Raw genomic sequence first — 22,915 nt, 5'->3', positions numbered from 1 at the left:
TAGTTTATTTGGGTTCAACTTTTATATGTAATTATTTTATTTTATATTTTTTCCCAACTTTTATTTTAAGTTCAGGGGTACATGTACAGGTTTGTTACTATTTTATTTTTTAGTCTAGCAGAGTTTAGCAATCACTTCTAAAGGGCCAATGAATAAAGTTAATTACTTTCAAATATTTTAAGCTATGATTATTAGTTATAATCTCCATCTCTTTCTTTCCCTATATGCATTTGTCTGTGTTAACAAACTGAACTTTTTGGAGTACTTTAATACTCACATACATTTAAGCTTTTAAATGTATAAATATTGGGTCCTAAGGTTCTCTTGTATGTTCCAGTAAACTTAAGAACTCAAAACCATAAAATTTCACATCAATTACTAATTATATTTTAAATTAGCCTTACAAGGCTGTCATTCTAATAGGTCTGATTCTATTAAAAATTGCAAATACACAAAATAGCAACTATACACAATTTTCTTCTTAATACAAAATTATCAATACTATGGTTTGGGTCTCTCAACTCTTTCCATACTTAATTCTCAATCTTCCTGGTGTTAGGAAACACATAACCTACCTAAGGCAAGACATTTGCCATCACAGGTAAATGAAGTTAGTTTTGCCCAGAAGGTGGTCTTCTTGGCGACTGTGATGGAACTTAGCCTTATTTAAGGCTTATAGAGTCATAGACTTTCACACTAAAGAAGATGGTCTCCCAAGGCCTTTGTCACTCCATCTGATTCTTTGTTTACTCAGAGGAAGCCTGTAGTTCCCATTCTTATTGATCACTTCACTGGATTTTGTATTTCCTTGTCCCTTAAGATTTGTCAATATATCTATAAGTAACTCTAACTTAAACTTGACGGAATCATAAGATTTGTATACATTATCTTCCTGTTAATAATAAATACATTTGACCTTGATGGAGTTTCCTATTCTCTTATATTCTTAGAATCATACACGTCTTAGGGCTATTACACTTGATACTCTGCTGGGTTTTGTCTGACTCATCATGACTCTTGAGGTCATTCTGCTTGGTGCTCCAAGGTCTCCTCCATTAGACTGTGAGCTTCCTGAGGGCAGGGCAAAGATGATTTGTTTGGAGTCGTAAGCCCAGAATTCAGCATCTTTCTTGGCAAAGGACAGACATTATTGTCACTTGACCTTCCAGTTAAAGATAACCAGGAGCACACCTGTCATTGAACAACTTGGCCTTATTACTCCTTGCAATGAGGCAGAACACACACCATGCACAACCATGGGGTGTCTCAGTAAAAAGGGGCCAGAAGGACTTAGTAAAGGATTGGGCTTGTGTTAGGTTATTTTGAGTAGGGTTTAAAGAAGCAGTCTCTGCTCTGGATTGGATGCTATCAGAAAGCAGGAATAATTGAGTATGAGGAATGAAGACTATAAGGAGTGAAGACTAGAATGAGGCTAAAGCTATGATTGTCAAAGAAGTAGCGGTCACTCATATTATCAGACTAGGGGAATGTTGAGTCATTTTTGAGATTTCAATAATGTTCACATTTTTGTCTGTTTATATAAGATCAGAGGAGTGTTCTTGTTTTTGTCTTGCTCCATTATGGTCACAGAGTTTCCTCTGTTGTGTGAAGTTGTTTCTGTTTAACAGAACACCAAAACCTCTCTGAGTGCTGAGCCAGCTGGTAGCAACACCAGGGCCTAGCAGTGATACCAGGGCAGCTCCCAGATGTTAGGGGCTGCTTTCTTTTTCTCACTATACGTATTTGAAAACAAATAAATGAAGGGATGTCTCATTTAACTCTTATTGCAATTCTGTAAGGGAGATGTATTTCCATGTTATAAAGAAACTGGAGCTCAGAGAGGTTCAGTAATTTGCTCAAAGTTGCAGAGCTATTTAGTAGACGAGCTGGGATTTTAATTTGGATCCATTGGACTCCAAAGCCAAGGCCACCACATGAATAAACAACCACTCTGGCACAAAACAGTTCTGAAAACTGGTCTGCTGCCTCATTCCTAATGAATGTGTATTAGGATTAGAAGCCACTATTGCTTCCATAAAGAATGAATCTTGTAATTCAAGTTGTTCCTGGAACTGAGGGTTCTGATCTGTAGAGGAAAGTAGATTGACTGAGGAGTCCATAAAGAAGTCTGAGGAGAATGTGAGGGTGGTAGATGCTGGTACACACACAACCTGTGAGCTTCTCAAACCTAAAGACAGTGGGCAAAGTAGTAATCTTGATTGGGTTGACAACTGAAAGCCAGTTTCCTATCTGGCATTAAACCTACAGACCCATGTCCCAATGTGATAGGTTTCCCCGGAACATAAAAGAAACCACCCACCACAAATGCCACCAATAGACATAATAAGATAATTGAAACGTGGAATAACATAAGTTTCCAGTTATTTCAGAACTGTATGATGTACTTCATTGTAGAAATGGCCCTGCAGACTCTTGAGCAGAGTTCATAAAAGTTTCATTTGTAACTGCTTGCCTATAAGGGGCCCATATTCTCAAGAGGCACTGGGGCTGGCAGGACAGTTTTGATTTGAATTTCTTGCAATGTTAACTGGCTTTCAATCTTATTGCAGATCATTAACAAGGTCTTTACTGTGGCATGCAAGATTCTACACCTTAACCCTGGTTGCACATTCTTAATTATTTGGTGAAGTTTTTTTTTTTTTTTTTTTTTTTTTTTTTTTCTTCATAGCAATGGGGTCTCACTGTGTTGACCAGGCTGGTCGTGAACTCCTGGGCCCAAGTGATCCTTCCAGGTCAGCCTCCCAAGTAGCTGGGACTACAGGTGCATCCCATGGCACCTAGGCTCTCATTTCAGGAGATTCTTAAATATTTTGATGCCAAGGTCCCATCCAGGACGGACTGAATCAGAATCTCTGGGAGTGAGGTTTGTATAGGGATCTTTTTCATTACACTATAATTGACATACAAGAAATTGCACGTATTTAAAGTACACAATTTGGTGAGTTTGATATATGTAAACCACCCATGAAATCATTACCACAATCAAGATAGTAAACATATCCCTCACACCCAAAACTTTCCAGAGTTTTGTGTCCCTTTGTAATCCTTTCCTCTGGCCTCACACACCCAAGCAACCAGGGACCTGCTCTCTGTCACTATAGGTTATTTTGCATTTTCTAGAGTTTTACATTAATGTAATCATGAGTATGTACTCATTTTAAAAATCTACCTTTTTTTTTTTTTTTTTACTTGACATAATTATTTTGAGATCCATCTGTGTTGTTGCATATATCATGGGTACTTTCTTTTAAAATCACTTTTTTTTTTTCCTTTTTTACTGCAGCCAGATTGAGAGCAACCAGCCAAACCCTACACTCAGGGGTGCTGGGGAATTCCAGATGCTCCTCAGCATCTATTCACAAAGGCTCTGAGCAGCTCTAAGACAGGGCTCCTGTAAAGGCTGGCTCAGAGTAGCCCTTAGCACAGCTCTGGCTGGCCCAGGCTTATTCCCCCGCTGCACCCCCTTCAGATTCACTGGGCCTAGGAAGTAGTTTGTATATGGCCTTAGCGCCTAGTACCTCTTTTCCCTCTCTCCCAGCTGCCTGTCTCCAACATTCACCTTTCAGTGTCGCAATACTCTGTGCCTTGGAGTCTAGGGAGCAGGCTGGAGGGCCCAGCCAGCAAACATTTCCCTTCCTTGCATGGGCTTTTGCTTATCCACAGGTCAGATATTTCCACCCCAGTTGGTGGAGTCAGCAAGGCTGGCACAGACCAGGCTCTCAGCCCCCTGCTGTTTACTTGCCAAAAATATTTCTGCAACTGGAATCAAATTTGGAACATGTTTTACATTTGGATTTTCTTAGGAGAATATTTTAATTTCCCGATCAAAGTACGATGTGCTGTTCTTCTGGCTAACAGCTCCCAATGTTTTGGGAAATGGAGATCCCAGCTGATTAATCTTCCTCGATTTCATCCCAGTTCCTTAATTTGGACATTGTTAAAACTAGTAAAGACTCCAAACATAAAAACACCTAAAGCGTACAGACATATTTAAAATGTTGACTCGGGGAACTTGTTACTTTTGTAAAACCTTTGACTGGAAGGGAAAAAGTCCTTTAGAGGAGCCGTGTCTCAGAGCTGCTCAGAGCCGTTGTGAGTGAGATGCTGAGGGGCATCTGGAATTCCCCAGCACCCCTGAATGTAGACGTTGGCTGGTTGCTGTCAACCTGGCTGCAGAAAAGAAGAAAGAAGGAAGGAAGGAAGGAAGGAAGGAAGGAAGGAAGGAAGGAAGGAAGGAAGGAAGGAAGGAAGGAAGAAAGGAAGGAAAGAGAGAGAGAAAGAAAGAAAGAAAGAGAAAGAAAGAAAGAGAGAGAAAGAAAGAGAAAGAAAGAAGAAAGAAAGAAAAGAAAGAAAGACAAAAAAAAAGTGAGTTAAAAAAAAATCCATGATATATGCAACAACATGGATGGATCTCAAAATAACTATGTCAAGTTTTAAAAAAAGGCAGTTAAAAAAAAAAAAAAAAAGAAAAAACAGTAAAAAGCCCAGAGCTTGATTGTTTGTGTCATTTACTCTCCAACAAGTCTGTCCTCCTGTTCCATTTTCACCAGCTATCCAGAGTCACTTTGAAAAGTATAACTTTTGAAGAATGACTCCAATCTTTATAAAGCAAGAAGGAAAATATCTACATCTATGTCTATCTAAAACATTTTTTCAAGACTTTTTGATAAAGAAATGTTAGATGGTTTTTAGAGTGATATTTTAATTCTAAAACCTGCCTAGGAAGTGAACTATTTTAACAGAATCTTATCTGATATTGGATAGATGTATCTTCTGTCTCAAAAAGCTGATGTTGTGTTTGTTAGTAATAACAATGACTTTCCTTTGGGAATGCTTATTAAACCTACAGGATAAAGAAGGTGTTGGTTCCTCCCTGGCCTTTAAATTAAATCGCAGCATATCTTTAACCAAACAACAACAACAACAACAACAAAAATAAAAGAAAAAAAAAGTAAAGAAAAAAACCACCACTGTTCCTTAGAAAGGCTATTAGGATGAAGAAGTAAATTGCTGGGGAGAAATTGAAAAATAGGTAAGATTTACAGGCTGATTTATTGTTGGTGGACATTGGCCTCTTTATAGACTTGCGTTTTAAGTTTTATATAAATGTGTTGAGGGCAAAGTGCAGAATCTAAGTGTGCAGTGGGATCCTGGCATGATGCAACATGAACTGTTCTGAGAGTCAAGAGATCTGAATTCTAGTATAGCCTTTGTCATTACATTTCAAGCTTAAGCAAAACATGAAAACAAAAATATCTGGATCTCAGTTTTTGTAAAATGAGAATTACTAGCTGTTAATCTAGTATGTTCCAGATAGCTTAAATATTCTAGATTTTGTAGGTACAAATGCAGTCAGTCAGTCATTTAATACAGGAGTCTCACAGAAAAATAACTCTATTATTAGTGCATGCTGCCATTAGGTGTGGGTGATACTTTATCCATAGGTCATGTGCTCCAAAATGGTAGGCTGGGAGGCTGAGGTGGGAGGATTGCTTGAGCCCAGGAGTTTGAGACCATCTGAGGCAACATAGCAAACCTTGTCAAAAAATAAAAAAAACCTTGCTGAGCATGGTGGCATGTATTTGTGGTCCCAGCTACTCAGGAAGCTGAAGTAGAAGGATCACTTGGGCCCAGGAGTTTGAGTCTACAGTGAACTATGATTGCACCACTGTACTCCAGCTGGGCTGCAGAGAGTCACCCTGTGTCAAAAAAAAAAAAAAAACAAACAAACAAGCAAACCAAACCCCCCAAACCAACCAAGCAACCAACTAACCAACCAAACAAACAAACAAAAAAAACCCCAAAGTGATAGGCTTATGCCTGTACTTATGCCATACCTGTGGTGTATCTGAAATACGTGCTATATTTCCACTTTCACCCCCTTTAAAACAATATTTGTTTAAACATTAAGCTTAGCCATTATCACACACTTACTAATCACAGTCATGACCTGCTCATGATCTCATTATTATTATTACTTTTGAGACAGTGTCTCACTATGTTGCCCAGGCTGGTCTCCAACTCCTGGGTTCAAATGATCCTTCCACCTTAGACCCCCAAGTAGCTGGAGTTACAGGCACCCAACTATGATCTAATTTTATCCACTGTCTACATGTGCTTCTCGGTCTAGCAGCTCAGACTGGGCTCTTGGTGATAGTAATGTGGTGCATCTCTGTGCCCCTAAGATTATGAAACAAAACCTTGTCCAACCAGAAAACAGTAATTCCCCTGTTTCTCCAAAGGCTGGAAATGCTTTGTATTAATGGAAAGAGCCAAGGTACTAATAGCTTAACTAGATGTTCACTTGAAGTGTAAATATTGCAGCAAGATTTTTTGTTAAGAAAATTTTAGACAGTTTTTTTAGTGGCTTCTCTTTTTTTACTTTTAAAACCGGCCTAGGAAGTGAACTATTTTAACAATATCCTATTTGAAAACATTCATTTATTTTCATCATTGTACATTACATGCTAAATAAAATGAAAATACAGTAGTTCACAAAGTTTTTCCAAACAGTGAAAAGGACTTTCAGGAGAGAAGACCTTATCAACAAACAGTTCAGTTGGGGACCTAAAATTTAATCCTATGCCCTTCAATAGCAAAATCATAACTATGACATGTGGCAGCTGGAGACCAAGAAGGACGTTGGGAAACGTTCAGAGGACAGACTGTCTGGCATAAAAGCCTCCATTAGCACCAAAACCAGCCTTAGGCATATAGATCTACTGTATTGATTTTGGCAATGTGTCTACCTTGTCAGGCCAATAAAATTAGCTGAAGTTGAAAATTGAATTAATAGCACAACCTAATTCCCTCTGTCTCTCCTTTCACAGGATTGCAATTTGGTCTGGCTGAATGTGGCAAGACCTCTCTCTCTATGCCCAAGCTCTTCCTCCTCTCCTGGTTGGGACTTGGGCAGCCCCAGCTCTAGGAAGAGGCAGGCTGCCTGAGAAAATCACTCTTGTTGGCTTCACACATCCACAGGCACTTATTGTCTGTTTAAGAAAAATTAAGCTTCTATTTACTCTGCAAAGTGTATTCAATATCATTCTATCTACAGACAGATGTGTGCCTAGTTAATCCAGTTGTGCAGAAAAAACAAAAAGATTAACTTGGATCTAGCTAAACAGTGGCAACAACAAGGGAAGCATTTCAGCACTTGCTTGGGTGACTCATGGGACTTTCCTTTGTGCTTGCATAGCTTGGAGATCACAGAACAGGTGTGCCCAGGGGAACCACGGGTGGAGAGAGGGTAGGGTGGCAAGAATCTCTATCTGTCCCATATCAATTAGAAGTTAGGATTAAATATATATTTTTTAAAGAATGCCTTCTAGCACTCCACCTGAGGGCAAAGGGAAGGGAAGGATGTGGACTTCTTAGAACCATGGGCTGTTTGATCTGGAGAAGCCCTTAATTGTTTTCAACTGGAACCTGCTCATGTTACAGGTAAGAGGGCACAGTTCCTGAAAGGATAGGTGTCTGCCCAAGGACACATGGCTGATTAAGTAACAAAGCCAACCTCATGACCTGGGTTTCCTGACTTCATATCCAGTGGTCTTTTTATTATACACTGTCTCCTTTATTTACTAGAGGCTATGACACTTTGGAAGACAATGGATTCTAATCAATGCCTCGCTGCTGATTTTCCATATGACTTTGGGCAAGTCACCCTCTCTGTGCTTTAGTTTGAGTCTCTTCAGATGGGGCCAGAATGGGCCAAAGTGACCACTGTCTAGAGCTCAAACTCCCTGGAGTACACTCTAGATGTTATTGTTTCCTGGAGGGATGCTCTCAGTGGTTAACTTTACCCAGAGGTGCCATCTTTCTTTGCTTTTCTCTTGGACATGGAGATTGATTTGTTTCTTCATCAGAGTTTGCTAGAGGCGGCTTTATACAAGTGTCAGTAGTTATAGAAATTAATCTGTTAAAAGACAAAATTACAACAAATTAAAGACCTCAAATGTCTTTACTGCAATTCTAGAATTGGGCAAGACTTTTTTTCCATAAAATAGAATGTATTCTCATGAGTCTGGCAGAGAAGGCTGGTTTTAGAGAGAGAAAGGGCTGAAGAAAGCAGAAACAAAGAACTAAAAGTAGACTGGTCATTTCAGAGTTTCGTTTTAGGGCAGAGACAAGAAGACAGAACAATAGAAAGATAACTGATTAGTTAACATAAGGTTACTTCAGGCTCCCTTTTTGTGTAAGGATTAAAGTACAGGTAACTTATCATGCCAATTGAAGATTGAAACTGGCCAGTTTGGGAAATCGGTGTTAACTCTTCTGATTTCTTGGAAGGCAGTAATAACTTTCAGATTTACCATGTGGAATTTTAGCATGGGTGACTCCGTTTTGATATTTCGTTTGGTCTGTTGGGGCCTAGTGCAGGAGCTTAGTCCAAAACAATGGTCTTCTCTAATTTTTATTTAACCATTCAAATTCTTTAAAAATGTGAATTCTTCCCTTTCAGTCTATTCCCAAAATTGTGGAGGTGACTGTATCCTGCAAATGGGGAAAGTAAAACACAACAAAAACCAAGGTCTTTCTTACTATAATTGAGATTAATGATTTGATCAGGATATCACAAAAAATAATTATTTGGTTGTTTTCTGGTTTAAGGAAATCTAAAAGTTGAAATTCTGTGAACTTCCAAGAAGAAACTCTAGGCGCTAGTTATTCCCATTCTCAAATGATTCTTTGCTTTCTTGCAGATTTTTTCATTAGCATGATGGAAAAATGCAATTCAATTTACATACATCTGTTGTACGAAATTTTCAGAACTCATTATGGTCATGTAGTCTATGATCCTATTTATCCCATATTTACCACACGTGAACCACAGTTCTGGTGATCTCTGTCTTCTTCCATTATTAAGTCATTTTAAGTATTATTTTGAAGATTAAAAAAACATATATATGTTTTGTAAAAGGCACATATAATTATTGTGAAAGAGTAAAAAATTACTCCCCAATTCTGCCACCCAGAGATAACTACGTTTACCACCTTGCTACATATCCTCACAGAACTATATATAAGAACACTATTATGTAATATTAAAAGTACTACATAACATATAATAATGCTAACATATTATTTTCTGCATATTTTCTTCAACCTGCTTTTTTCTATTAATATGTTATGAGTAGTTTTCATGTTGATGAATATTAACTTATAATATTTTAATAGCTATAATTTATGCAGACATTCATACACAATTATTTCGCTAACGCAATTGGTAGATATTAAGTTGCTTTCAGTTTTTATCTATTAAAAACAACACTACAATTCAATGTACATCTTTAAAACTAAAGCTGTGTGCATGTCCTTGATTATTTTCTTATGGTAAATTTCTGAAGTGGAATTGCTTGGCCAGAAGCAATACTTACTTTAAAATGCTTGATAGCCATCATCAAACTTCCCTGAAGAAAAGTTGTACCCCGAATCTGTGAGTGATTATCTTTTTACACATTCCAATAGCCATGTGCATTATCTTTTCACTTTTGAGATGCAATTGACAAATTATAAAATTCACTCATTGCAAGCGAACAATTCAATAATTTCTAATAAATGCATACAGTTGTGTAACCATCGGCACAATTCAGTATTAAAGCATGCTCATCTTCCCAATTTCCCTCAGCATTATCTCTTAAAGCTTGTCTTACTGAGATATAATTGAATACAGTAAAATGGTCAAATTTTAAGTGGGTTTTGACAAATGCATGTCCATGGGGCATTTCAGTCATCCATGAAAGTTTCCTTGGCTCTTCCCAATCAACCCCTCTCACTCTCCACTCCAGAAACAGCCACTGATTATTTCTATCACTGTAGATTCTAGAATTTCATATAAATGGAACCATATACTATATGCTTTCATTCAATATAATCTTTTTGAGACTTATCCAAGTTATTCTAGATATCAGGAATTTGTTACCTTTTTATTGCTATTACTCTATTGTATGAATATATAACAGTTTGTTCATCCCGTTGCTGAATATCTGGATTATTTCCAATTTTAGCTATGATGAGTAAAGCTGCTATGAACATTCTTGAACAAACACACACACACACATATATATATATATGATAAATAGCTAGGACTGGAATTGCTGGGTCACAGAGTAGATGTCCATTTTAACTCTTTTTTTTTTTTTTTTTTTTGAGATGGAGTCTTGCTCTGTCACCCAGGCTGGAGTACAGTGACAAGATCTTGGCTCACTGCAATGTCCGCCTCCCAGATTCAAGCGATTCTCCTGCCTCAGCTTCCTGAGTAGCTGGGATTATAGGCATGCACCACCACGCCTGGCTAATTTTTTTGTACATTTTTTTTTTTTGATAGAGACAGGGTTTCATCATGTTGGCCAGGCCTATAATCCCAGCACTTTGGGAGGCTGAGGCAGGTGGATCATTTGAAATCAGGAGTTCGAGACCAGCCTGCCTAACATGGTGAAACCTTATCTCTACTAAAAATACAAAAATTAACCAGGTGTGGTGCCAGGCACCTGTAATCCCAACTACTTGGGAAACTGAGGCAGGAGAATCACTTGAACCTGGGAGGTGGAGGTTGTAGTGAGCTGAGATCATGCCACTGCACTCCAGCCTGGGCAACAGAGTGAGACTCCATCTAAAAAAAAAATAAAACAAATCAAAATAAAATAAAGTGGTTATACCAATTTCCACACTGGTCAGAGTCCCATTTATGGTACATCCCTTCCAATATACATATTGTAAATCTTTTGCATTTTAGACATTCTAGTGGGTGTGTAGTGAGATTTCATTGTGTGAGTTTTTTTTTTGTTTGTTTGTTTTTGAGACAGAGTCTTGCTCTGTCGCCCAGGCTGGAGTGCAGTGGTGCAATCTCAGCTCACTGCAACCTCTGCCTCCTGGGTTGAAGAAACTCTTAGCCTCCCACTAACTGGGATTACAGGTGTGCGCCACCATACCCAGCTCATTTTTTGTGTTTTTAGTAGAGGCGGGGTTTCACCATGTTGACCATTCTGGTCTCAAACTCCTGGCCTCAAGTGATTTGCCTGCCTCGGCCTCCCAAAGTGCTGAGATTACAGGTGTGAGTCACCATGCCCGGCCTTCACTGTGGTTTTACATTATCTTCAAAATAGTATTACATTTTTGATTACTTGATTACCAGTGAGGTTGACTAATTTTACACATTTATTGATGATCAGATTTATCTCATTCTCCTCATAAATGGAAATGTCCAAAAAAAGTCACACATGAAATATTTAAAAAGTCAGAAAACACTAGATCTCTTTTAGAATTAATGTTTAATTTCCAAATGAGTTTTAGATTTCAGGACATGGACCTGTCCTGGTTTTCAGTGTTATCTATGGAAATTATGCTTTCTTCCAAATTTATTGTGCATTCATTAGGCAAAGAACGTAAGTTCATCCCTCTTTTAAATTTTTAATTGTTATTATTTAAAAAATGAGGCTTTGGTAAAGAGACTCACTTAAGTTATAGAACTAGTTATATAACCAGTACATTGTACACAATAGATGCTTTAAAAACTTTTATTGCCTAAAGGGATAAACGAATGAATGAGAAATTCAAAGTCTGGGATTCTTTCTGTTGCAACTTCTGTTCTTTTCACTAGTGTTTGGTTTTCTTCCTGTTCTTTCCTTGCTAAGGTTTCAGTAACAAGGTGTTCATGTGGATATTAGGACACTGACTCTTTGTGGTTTGAGTGTCTTTAGATAGAGTACCTGTGGTTGACAGAACCTGGAGGAAGTCAGAATCTTAATTACCTTCTTTGTCCTCCTCTTCTATGTATTATTATTTATATTTTGCCATTGGTGCCTGTGTGCTTGTGTGTGTGTGTGTGCGCGTGTGTGTTTGTGTGTGTGTGTGTTTGTTGTAAGTTGCCCTCAAGCCCTTCTGGAAAGGATCACAGAACAAACAAAACACAATGCACAAGAAATAAAAGGGCTAGCCCTGGCCTTAGAGCAGGAACAATCTGGCCGTGGAGACAGATCCACCCACAGGAAAGCTAAGAGCTCCAGTAGATTCAGGGGTAATCCCAGCCCTGAGTGATCCAGGCCAGCCAGGGCTTTTGGAAAGGAATATTGGGAGCTGGACCTTAGGAACAACTAGGATTTAAATAACAAATATCGCAGAAAATGAAGACAGTGTAGATTGCAAAAGGAAGAAAATTAACCAGGGTATGTAGGAATGAAATAGGTGAAAGAGTAGAGGAAAAAACAAACAGGTGAGCAAATGTTTGTGGTAGGAGGGAAGTGCACAGTGATCAGGAGACAATAAAGCTGGAGTGGAGTGGAGGATGCACATCACAGAGAGAAGCAGGGCCCAGGCAGAGAAGGGGAGTGGGGGGCATATGGTAAAGTAAAACACTTAAATGCCAGGCTGAGGAAATGGAGCTTTCCACATGGACAATTAAAGACCCCTGGGAATTCTTGAGTAGGGGAGCAATAACATGAAAACCAGTGTGTTAGCACAATTAATTTGGTAATATTTGGCCAGCTGTCTGGAATCTGGGAGAGACTGAGGAGACTGATTCTGTGATAACTTGGTAGAAAACTTTTCTGTTCTATACCCATTGCTCTGCCTTTCTCTGACAAAATTCTATGACAAAATAATTATATCACCTTCCTAAGATGTTAATCAAGTTTTTCAGGCTGGACGTAGTGTCTCGTGCTTGTAATCCCAGCTCTTTGGGAGACTTAGGTGGGTGGATCACTTGAGGTCAGAAGTTTGAGAACAGCCTGGGCAACATAGGGAAACTCCGTCTCTACTAAAAATACAAAAGGAAAAAAAAGTTAGCTGGGTGTAGCGGCATGTGCCTATAGTCCCAGCTACTCAGGAAGCGGAGGTGGGAGAATCCCTTGAACCCCGGAGGCAAAGGTTGCAGTGAGCTGAGATTGCGCCATCACACTCCCTCCTGGGTGAGAGAATGAGATTCTGTCTCCTCCGCAAAAAAAAAAAAAAAAAAAAAAAAAAAAGATATTAATCAAGTGTAATCAGGTTTTTCAATATTTTCTTCATATTGCTTGTACTTCATTGAGCACGGTTTTCTCCACAGTTTTGTCTTCTTTAAGAAAATATATTATACAAAAGTCAAATTTAATAGGGCAAACTAAGTTGTTGTTATTTTCCATTTGAAAGTATATTTTACTTTATAAATATCTTAAGTAAGGAGCCCACCTGAGAGTAGCACTGGACCCACTGTAATTTACCATTTCTTTTTTTTCTTTTCCTTTTTTTTTTTTTTAGATAGAGTCCCTCTTGGTGCCAGGCTGGAGTGCGGTAGTGCAATCTCAGCTCACTGCAACCTTTGCCTCCTGGGTTCAAGGGATTCTCCTGCCTCAGCCTCCTGAGTAGCTGAGACTACAGGTGTACGCCACCACTCCCAGCTAAGTTTTGTATTCTTAGTAGAGACAGGGTTTCACCATGTTAGCTAGGATGTTCTCGATCTCTTGACCTTGTGATCCAGCCACCTCGGCCTCCCAAAGTGCTGGGATTACAGGTGTGAGTCACAGCTCCCGGCCATAATTTACCATTTCTATAGGGGGCTATTACACATTTACAGAGCACTTGCATGGACATTATCTGAGGTGGTTCCAGAGCTTAATGTTACAGATGAAGAAAACTGATATTTTAATTAGTGTATAGGCTGGGCATAGGCTATAATCCCAGCACTTAGGGAGGCCAAGGCAGGCAGATCGCTTGATGCTGGGAATTCAAAGACCAGCCTATGCACTCCATCTCTACTCAAAAATACAAAAAAAAAAAAAAAAAAAAAAAAAAGAAAGAAAAGAAAATTAGTTGGGTCTGGAGGCACACACCTGTGTTCCCGGCTACTCACGAGGCTGAGGTGGGAGAATCTCTTGAACCCAGGAGGTGGAGGCTTCAGTGAGCCAAGGTTGAGCCACAGTACTCCAGCCTGGGTGACACACTAAGACTCCATCTCAAAGAAAAAAAAAAAAAGAAAGTGAATAAGGTTGTCTAAGGACATAAAACTAGAAAGAGGTGACACAAGGACATCGTTTAAAGAGTTAAATTTATCAAAATCAAACAGAAAATGTTTCTGGAATTATAAAGGTATCTAATAGAAAAACAAGGTTTAATTATTAAATATTTAAATCCAGATAATCTCTCAGGCATACAGCTTTTGTGGGATGTGAGCTTCCCTAGAGTATTCTTTGAAGTCTAATCTTTTTTCCTGCCTTTTTGTTGATAATTGCTAAAATATCACCACCACCATCACCACCACCACTGCCATCACCACCACTGTCACCAACAGCAGTACCGCCACCATCCCCTTTTTACCCCAGGCTTATTTCAAATCCCACCACTAATATAATACACCAGCATTTATCGAGTGCTTACTGTGTATAAGGCACTGTAGTAAGCACCTTTCCGCATCACTTCGTTTATTTCCTACAAAGACCCTGTAACGAAGGCATTATTATGTTTATCATTTCCATTTTACAAAATGAAAAGGAAGGCTTAGCAAGAGAGATTATGAACCTTGCCCAGGTTCACACAGCCAAGACGTAGAGGAGCCAGGAATCAAATCCAGCTTTGTCTTCCTGAAGAGTCCCAGCTTTTAACCACTGAGAAGTAAGCCTAAGATGTTTCTCTGGTTTCATTTTCTGGGAAGGTCCTGGACACTCTGTCAAGAAGCAGGGAGGATCTTGCTGTTCTTGAGTATCTTCATCTCTGGTGAGTGACAGGCTTGAGCATCTCAGCCAGCAACCAGTCCTCAGGGGAGAGCTGGTATTTCACTCAGCCTGTTTCTTTTGTTTTTTGTCCTCTTCCTTTTGCCAATATAAGTTAGTGCCAATAAAAGATCACTGGCTTGTGAAGATGCCAAAAAAACTGTATAGGAAAATATCCTCAATAATAATACTCTGTGCTTGGCACATAGTATCTGAAAATCTTCAAAGACAGAGTGGCCTACAGGTCCCTGAGTCACACACACATCCCAAAAGACATTTCATGTGCCAGGGAAACAAGGTGAAACAGAGATGGCCATTCTCAAAGTCTTCCCAAGGCAATAACATGAGGCTGACCAGGAAGTAATCATTCCTGACCTTACCTGAGTAATAGGCAAAGAGATACAGAAGGAAAAGGTTAGTCCCTGGAGAGTCTGGAAAGTCTTTTGTTCTACTGAGCTTTGCCAAAGCCTGAAACTATGAGAGGTGGTGGAAAAGTAATTAAATGCACAGGTTCTAGACTCAAACTTATTGGATGAAGCTCAAATAACCAAATAATTCCATGCCTCAAATTTCTCATTTGTAAGATGAGCATGATACACTTGAGTGACTGCTTCGTAGAATTATTGTAAGGATTGTGAGATAGTTCTAGAGAGATGCTTAGCAAAGTAGTACCTTAGATCCCAGTCTATGGTAAATATATGTGTAAAACTCCAGTGGGAGCCAATCTCTTTTAGCATAAGGTGTTGGTTACTAAGGCGGAAATCACAGCAATAAGAGAGAGGCATCCCGCCTTGGGAAGAAAACATATTAATGAGCACCTTCTCTATGGTGGTGGGTGTTTTGGTTGGATTGAGTTACGTATTATTGTTACCATTTTATAAAATGTGGAAATTCAAGTAGTTTGCTCAAGTTAGGCAGGAAAACCATGATTATAACTCAGTTCTTTCTGAATTGTAAGGATTTCCACTCTATTATGTCTCAGGTATGCATTTTTAGACATAAGGTGTTAGATGTTTTATGAGCTAACTCCTCAGCATGACTTAGCTCTGCTTTACTGGCATAAGAAATTTGACTCTACAAAAGTTGAAAACTCAAATGCCCATGGGGTTCAGGGAGGGGATTCTGAGTGGATGTAAGAGAAATAGCAGGGCAAGCTGCATGATAGATAGCAAAGAAACCTGAGCCTAACTGATAGACAATAGGGAATAGTGAGGACTGGGATGACCTGGCGCGTGGGATAACTGGCGCAGGCTTGAAGTACAACTGCTGCTCCTCTCCAGCACATTTTAGCCATGTTTGGAAGTGGGTCAGATCTTGCAGTTTTTTTCAGAGAAGGTAGAGATCTAGATTTTTATGTGAAACCACATTAAACTTTTTAAAATCAAACTTTTTATTTTGAGAAGATTGTAGAGTCACATGCAGTTGTAAGAAGTAATACAGACTGGTAGGTGCCTTATACCCTTACCCAGTTTCCCCCAATAGTAAGTTCGACATTGTGATTTACAATAAGAAATATGTATTTGGTCTTTCTCCTCCTTTCCTAGCACACAGCTCCTAAAATGCTTGGACTCTCCAAAGTGATGTGTCTTGTTGTATGCTAATAAGACAGCTGATGGCTAGGGGCTCTTGATATCATTAGGATGGGAGCTGGGTGACGAAGGAACTAACCCTGTGATTAGAGGATTGGAACTTTTAGCCCCATCCTCCCAACCTCTGAGGAAAGGAAAGGAGCTGGAGGTTGAGTTTATCACCAACTGAGAAGGATTTAATTAATCATGTCTTCATATTGAACTTCCATAATACCAAAAAGGACAGAGTTCACAGAATTCCTAGTTTGCTGAATATGTGGGGATGCCAGGAGGGTGGCATGCCCAGAGAGGGCTTAGAAGCTCCACGCTCCTTGCCCCATATCCTGCTCTATACATCTCTTCCATCTGGCTGTTCCTCAATTGAATCCTTTTATAATCACTGGGTAAATGTAAGTAAAGTGTCTCCCTGAGTTTTGCGGGCCATTTTAGCAAATGATGGAATCTGCCGGGAGGTTGCAGGAACCTCTGATTTATAATCAGTCAGTCAGAAGCACAGAAAAACAACCTTGGACTAGCAATTGGCATCTGAAATGTGGGCAGTCCTGTAGGACCTAGTCCTTAACTTGTGAAATCTGATGTTATGTCCAGGTAGATTGTGGTCAGAATTGAATTGAATCATAGGACTGAAGAATTGCTTGGTGTGTGGAGAAAACCTACCCCCCACATCTTGATAACCAGAAGGGATCAGTGTTGAGAGTATAGTAGGAGAAAACTGTTTTTGTTTGTTTGTTTTTTGAAACAGGGTCTTACTCCACTGCTCAGACTGGAGTGCGGTGGCATGATCATGGCTCACTGCAGTCTTGATCTCCTGGGCTCAGATGATTCTCCCACCTCAGTCTCCTGAGTAGCTGGGACTATAGGCATGTGCCACCATGCCTGGTTAATTTTTGTTTTTTGAATTTTTTGTAGAAACAGGGTTTGTCGTGTTACTCAGGCTGGTCTCAAACTCCTGGGCTCAAGCAATCAGCCTACCTCGGCTTCCCAAAGTGCTGGGATTACATGTGTGAGCTATTTCTAATTGAATTATTTTGAGCTTTGAGAGTTTTAAAAATGTATTCTAGGTGCTCATCTTTGGTCAGATGTGTGATTTGTAAATTTTTTCTACCACTCTGTAACTTGTCTTTTTATTCCCTTAACAGAGTTTATGGGAAAGCAAATTTAAAAAAATTGTGATGAAGTCAGTTTATTAACTTTTCCTTTTTCTTGGCTTTTGTTATCAAGTCTAAAACTTTTCATCAAGTCTTAATTTCTGAAAATTTTCTATGTTTTTAATAGTTTTATAGTTTTACATTTTACATTTAAGTTCAAGATCCATTTGAGCAAATTTTTATGTAAGGTAGGCAGAGTGTCATTTTTTTTTTTTCTTACAGATGTTTATTTACTTCAGAATCACTGGTTGAAAGTCTTTACTCCACTGAATTGCTTTAGGACATTTATCAAAAATATACTGGGCATCTTTGAGTGGGTCTCCTTCTGGGTTCTCCATTCTGTTTCATTAATATGTGAGTCTATCCCTTTGCCAATTCCATTTATTTAGGTCTTCTTTGATATCTTTTATCAGCATTGTGTAGTTTTCCAAATACAATTCCTATAAATGTTTTCTTAGAGTTTTATCTATTTCATTTTTTGTGCAATTATAAATGATACTATACTTTTAATTTTAGAGTCCACATGCTTATTGCTAGTGTCTAGAAATACAATTGGTTTTTGCATGTTTATTTTGAATCCTGAGACCTTGCCAAACTCACTTGCAGTTCTGACATATTTGTTTTTAGACTTCTTGGGATTTTCTATGACAATCATGTCCTTGACTCCCATCCAAGTACTAACCAGGCACAACCCTCTTTAGCTTCTGAGATCAGACATTCAGGGTGGTACAGCCATAGACAATCATGTCCTCTTCTAAAAGATATAGTTTTATTTATTTGTTTGTTTATTTCTGATTTGCATGTCTTTTATTTCCTTTTCTTGCCTTATTACGATGGCGAGAATGTTTAGTACCATGGTGAATAAGTGTTGCGAGAGTGAACTTCCTGACTTGTTCTTCATCTTAGGGGGAAAGTACTCAGTCTCTCACCATTGGGTACAACGTTAGCTACAGTTTTTTTGTAGATGCTCATTATCAAGTTGAGGAAGTTACCCTCTATTGCTGTTTTATTTTGAGGTTTTATCATGAATAAGTGTTGAACTCTGTCAAATAAATTTTTTGCATTGATTGATATGATTATGTGATTTTTTTTCTTTTTAGCCTGTTAGTATGGTAGATTTCATTGATTAATATTCAAATAATAAACTAGGCAGGCTTGCATCTCTGGAAAAACTTCACTTGGTCATAGTTTATAATTCTTTTTCATATATTGCTAATTCTATTTGCTAATATTTTGTTAGGGATTTTGGCATCTATATTTCAGAGGGATATTTGTCTATAACTTTCTTTCTTTTGTACTGTCTTTGTCTGGTTTTGGTGTCTAGGCAAAACTAGGTACATAAAATAAATTGGAAAATGTTCCCTCCTCTTCTATTTTCTGGAGGAGATTGTATAGATTAGTTTTTAGTTCTTCTTTAAATGTTTGATACAATTGTCCAGTGATATCATATATGCTTGGAAATTTTTTTCTTTTTAAAAAAGCTACTAATTCAATTTTAAGATCTATAGGGCTGTCCAATCCCTAAAATTCTACAGATAAGAAACAGGCTGATAGAACTATGCAGCTGCAAACAAGCACTGCCTTTCATGGAAAAGAAAGGATGACTCCAAGGGTGGTACTGTGAGCTCAGAGGATAGAGCTTTGTGCCACAGAGGCCTTGAAACCTAAAAATTTGTCTAGCTGCATTTCCCAAAAGTTCCAGCAATAACAAGTCCCAAATAACTTTTGGGACTTGTGACTCCTTTCTTTCATTTTTCCTTTTGAATGGAAATGTCTACAATTGGTGTATTACGGCAGTCCCATCATCCCATTATTGTATTTTGAAAACAGATATTTTGTTTTGCTTTGTTTTTAGAGATGGGATCTCACTGTGTCACCTAGGCTGGGGTGGAGATCATATCTCACTGTAACCTCAGACTCTTGAGCTCAAGTGATCCTTCTGCCATGGCCTCCCAAAGTGTTGAGATTACAGGTATAAGCCACTGCACCTGGCCCTCTTTTTGTTTTCAGTTTTATAGATCCTAGATGCAGAGGAATTTTACTCCGAGCTGATCATACTCAGAGTCCTACCCATATATATTTAAATGACATAGAAGAAGAGATGTGGGGCCTCTAAGCTGATGAGATTTAGATGAGAATTTGAACTCTGAGTTGATGCTGTAATGGATTGAGACTTTTGGGGACTTTGGGGTGTGGCAAATGTATTTTACTTGTGGAAGAGACATGAATCTCTGGGAGCAGACTACTGTAGGTAGAACTATGGCCTCTCAAAGATGTCTACATCCCTACCCTGGAACATATGAATATATGACCTTTCATGGAAAAAAGGACTTTATACGTGTGATTAAATTAAGACTCTTGAGATGGAAAGATTATCCTGGTGAGCCAAATATAATTACAAAGGTCCTTATAAGTGAGTGTGAGGGGCAGAACAGTCTTTGTCAGACTGATACAATGTGAGAAAACATGACAGGTCATTACTGCCTTTGAAGATGGAAGGAACCCACAAGCCAACGAAGGCAAGTAGATTCAGGAAACTAGAAAAGACAAGGAAACAGATTCTTCACTAGAGCTTCTATGAGATAATACAGTCCTGACTCATCTTGATTTTAGCCCAGCAAAACCCATTTCAGAATTCTGACCTCCAGAGCTATAAGATAATAAATTTGTGTTGTTTTAACCGACTATATTTGTGGTAATTAGTCACGGCGGCAATAAGAACTAATAGAAGTCCATATATTGAGCTTTTACATTTTGATTTAAAAGCTAATACCTTTTAGTTCGGCGCTGCACAAAGTGGCTCACACCTGTAATCCAAGCACTTTGGGAGGCCGAGATGTGGGAAATGGCTTGAGGCCAGGAGTTCAAAACCAGCCTGGTCAACACAGTGAGATCCCCATCTCTGCAAAAGAAAAAAAATAAAACAATTAGCCAGTCATGGTGGCACATACCTGTAATCCCAGCTACTCTAGAGGCTGAGGCAGAGGATCTTTTGAGCCCAGGAGATCAAGGCTTCAGTAAGCTGTGATCACACCTCTGCACTCCAGCCTGGGCAACAAAGTGAGACCCTGCTTCAAAACAAAACAAAACAAAACAATCCTTTAGTTTTAAATTTTCCACTTTGTTCTTTTTTTTTTTTTTTTTTAAATCTTCCATTTTCCTGCTCACATTTTACGTTTATTTCCTGAGGCAATTTTTCTATTTGTTTCAAACATGTTTATAACTGCTTGTTGAAGTGTTTTCATCATGGGCTGCCTTAAAATCTCTGTTAGATAAATTTAATATCTCTGTTATCTCAGTATTGGCACCTATCATATGACTTATTTCATTAGTTTGAGAGCAGCTTCCTGGTTCTTGGGATGATGACTAACTTTTTATTGAAACCTCTACATTTTACATTTATGTTATTAGGCTCTAAATCTTCTGTAAATCTACTCTTTTAGCTGGTCTCCTCTGACACCATTCCCGCAGGGTAAGCGGGGCCTGCCACCTTACAACTTTCAGGTTGGGGTAGAAGTCCAGGCTTACCACTTGACCTTCGTTGACAGGTGGTGAGGGTTCAAAAAACTCCTTATTACTACTGGTGGGATGGGGACTCCAGTGGTGGGGGCGTCTTCATTTCTGCTGGCTAGGAGTGAAAGTTCTTATACCCTGTGAGGCCTCCTCTCACACTTTCCCATTGGAGAATGAGAGATGTGCCTCGTTACTGCTACATAGTGGTGAAACTCCAGGCTGCCCATGTTGGGGAAGGTCATAGTAGATGAAAGTCCTACCTCATTCCTTGTCTTTCACTGACACCACCCCGGTCAGGTAGTTGGGGTGACTTGTGATATAGCCTCCTGATTGTGGAAGTTTAAGTTCCGTAGTGGGCTTTGCTGTTGTGAGTGAAGTGGAGCCACATTTCCCCCCACCACTCCTCTAGTGTTTGGTTGGAATAGAGCAGTTATTGTCTGAAAGTTTTCTGTTTTGCTAGGTTGCTTTTTTCCTGTTTTTCTGGCTAGGGATGGCACACTTTTCTTGGCACTATTTTTGTCTGCTCCAGTTGGTGTTTCTGGGTTGTGGGCTTCTTCAGTTCTAAGTCTGGGATGTATGAGTCAAAAAGAAAACCCATGGAACTCACTAATTTGCTGTTTCTCAGGTCCTAAGTCTCTATCTAATCTAGCTTCTTCTCTTTACATTTTGGAGCCATTTGTGTTTTATAAATAATGCCCAGGATTTTTAGTTGCCCTCAGTAAGAGGAATAGGGAAAGAGTATGTCCATTCCATCTTCCTGGAGGTGAAAATCTCTCTTCATTTTTTGATACTGACAACTAGTGAAAAGAAAATCAACACATTTTGGAAAGGGGCATCAAAGAAAAGAGATCTATAGACCCCATTTGGCCTAAGGATGACTTTTTGTGATTTCTATGCTAACAGGAGGTCATTGAAGGAATAAGAATCTTTACTTGTGTGTGGTGATGTGTTCAGGAGGTATGGTGGGAAAAAGGGAGGGATAATAGAGAGATAATGTTGGAGCTTGGGGATCTATGCAGCATGGCTTAGAAGTTAGACATGTTTAAAACAGACCACAGCTTGTCGCTTGAGGGAGCACTCCTGGCTTCTGGGAAAACTTTAGTGCTTGAAATCCTGTGTTCAAGTGTGTTGGAGTACTGTGAAACTAAAAAAAAATTTGCTTAAATGAAAACTGCTTTTCTGATTATAAAATTAATATAGTTTCCTGTTGGAAAATTAGGAAAACACAGGCAAAGAGAAAGAAGGAAATAATACTTAAACCCTTTTTTCAGAGACTACCGTTAATATTTTAGTGTGTTCCTTCCATTCATTTTTTAAGTCTGTCTATCATGTATGTGAATGACACTGGTTATTCCTTTTGCATATGGTTAACCATTTTTTTCACTTTAATTATATCATGAATGTATTCCCTTGGCAATGAATATTTCGGAGAGAGCATGACTTTTGATAGCTTCATTGTATTCCATTATGTGAAATTTAGGAATAGTTCTACTGTTATGTGGTTTGTTGTTTATGACTTCTCAGTATTATAAATAGTGCTGTGATGAGAACATAAGAAATGTTTGGCCACATGTCTCATCAATTTTTAGAACTGGGATTACTGGAGCAAAAGGCATTTAAGGCTTTTGATTTATATAATTGGATTATTCTGCAGAAAGATTACCAATTTACATTCCCACCAGTGGTATGTAAATAACACTACTACACTGTAAATAACCTGCTACACTGCAATCTTGCAGGTATTGAGTGTTACATTTAAAAACATCTTCACAAATTTGAAGCCAAATAGGTGTCATATTATCTTATTTATATTTATTTTACCAGTAATTGCCACTAAAAATTAAATAGCATTTCTCTTTTTTGTCTTTTTAATTTTTTTCTGATAACTGCTTTTTGTTATTTGTACATTTTTTTCCTATTGTGCTTTTCTTCTTGTTTGTTAGATGTGTTACAAGGATGT

At 38.6% G+C, this 22,915-nt stretch overlaps 1 long non-coding RNA gene across 1 annotated transcript in view; it reads left to right on the top strand.

Moving 5' to 3' along the window:
* Positions 1–6,522: 6,522 nt before the first annotated feature.
* Positions 6,523–22,915, top strand: part of LOC114677659 (uncharacterized) — a 31,580-nt gene continuing 15,187 nt past the window's right edge. The window contains exon 1 of the long non-coding RNA XR_013416242.1: positions 6,523–7,464. This is a non-coding gene — a long non-coding RNA (uncharacterized LOC114677659). The remainder of the gene's footprint in view (positions 7,465–22,915) is intronic.

This window comes from Macaca mulatta, chromosome 1, assembly GCF_049350105.2.
Source record: "Macaca mulatta isolate MMU2019108-1 chromosome 1, T2T-MMU8v2.0, whole genome shotgun sequence".
In the NCBI taxonomy this organism is placed as follows: domain Eukaryota; kingdom Metazoa; phylum Chordata; class Mammalia; order Primates; family Cercopithecidae; genus Macaca; species Macaca mulatta.
The sequence above is the reverse complement of the archived record's forward strand: the minus strand, read 5'-3'. Positions and strand labels throughout refer to the sequence as shown.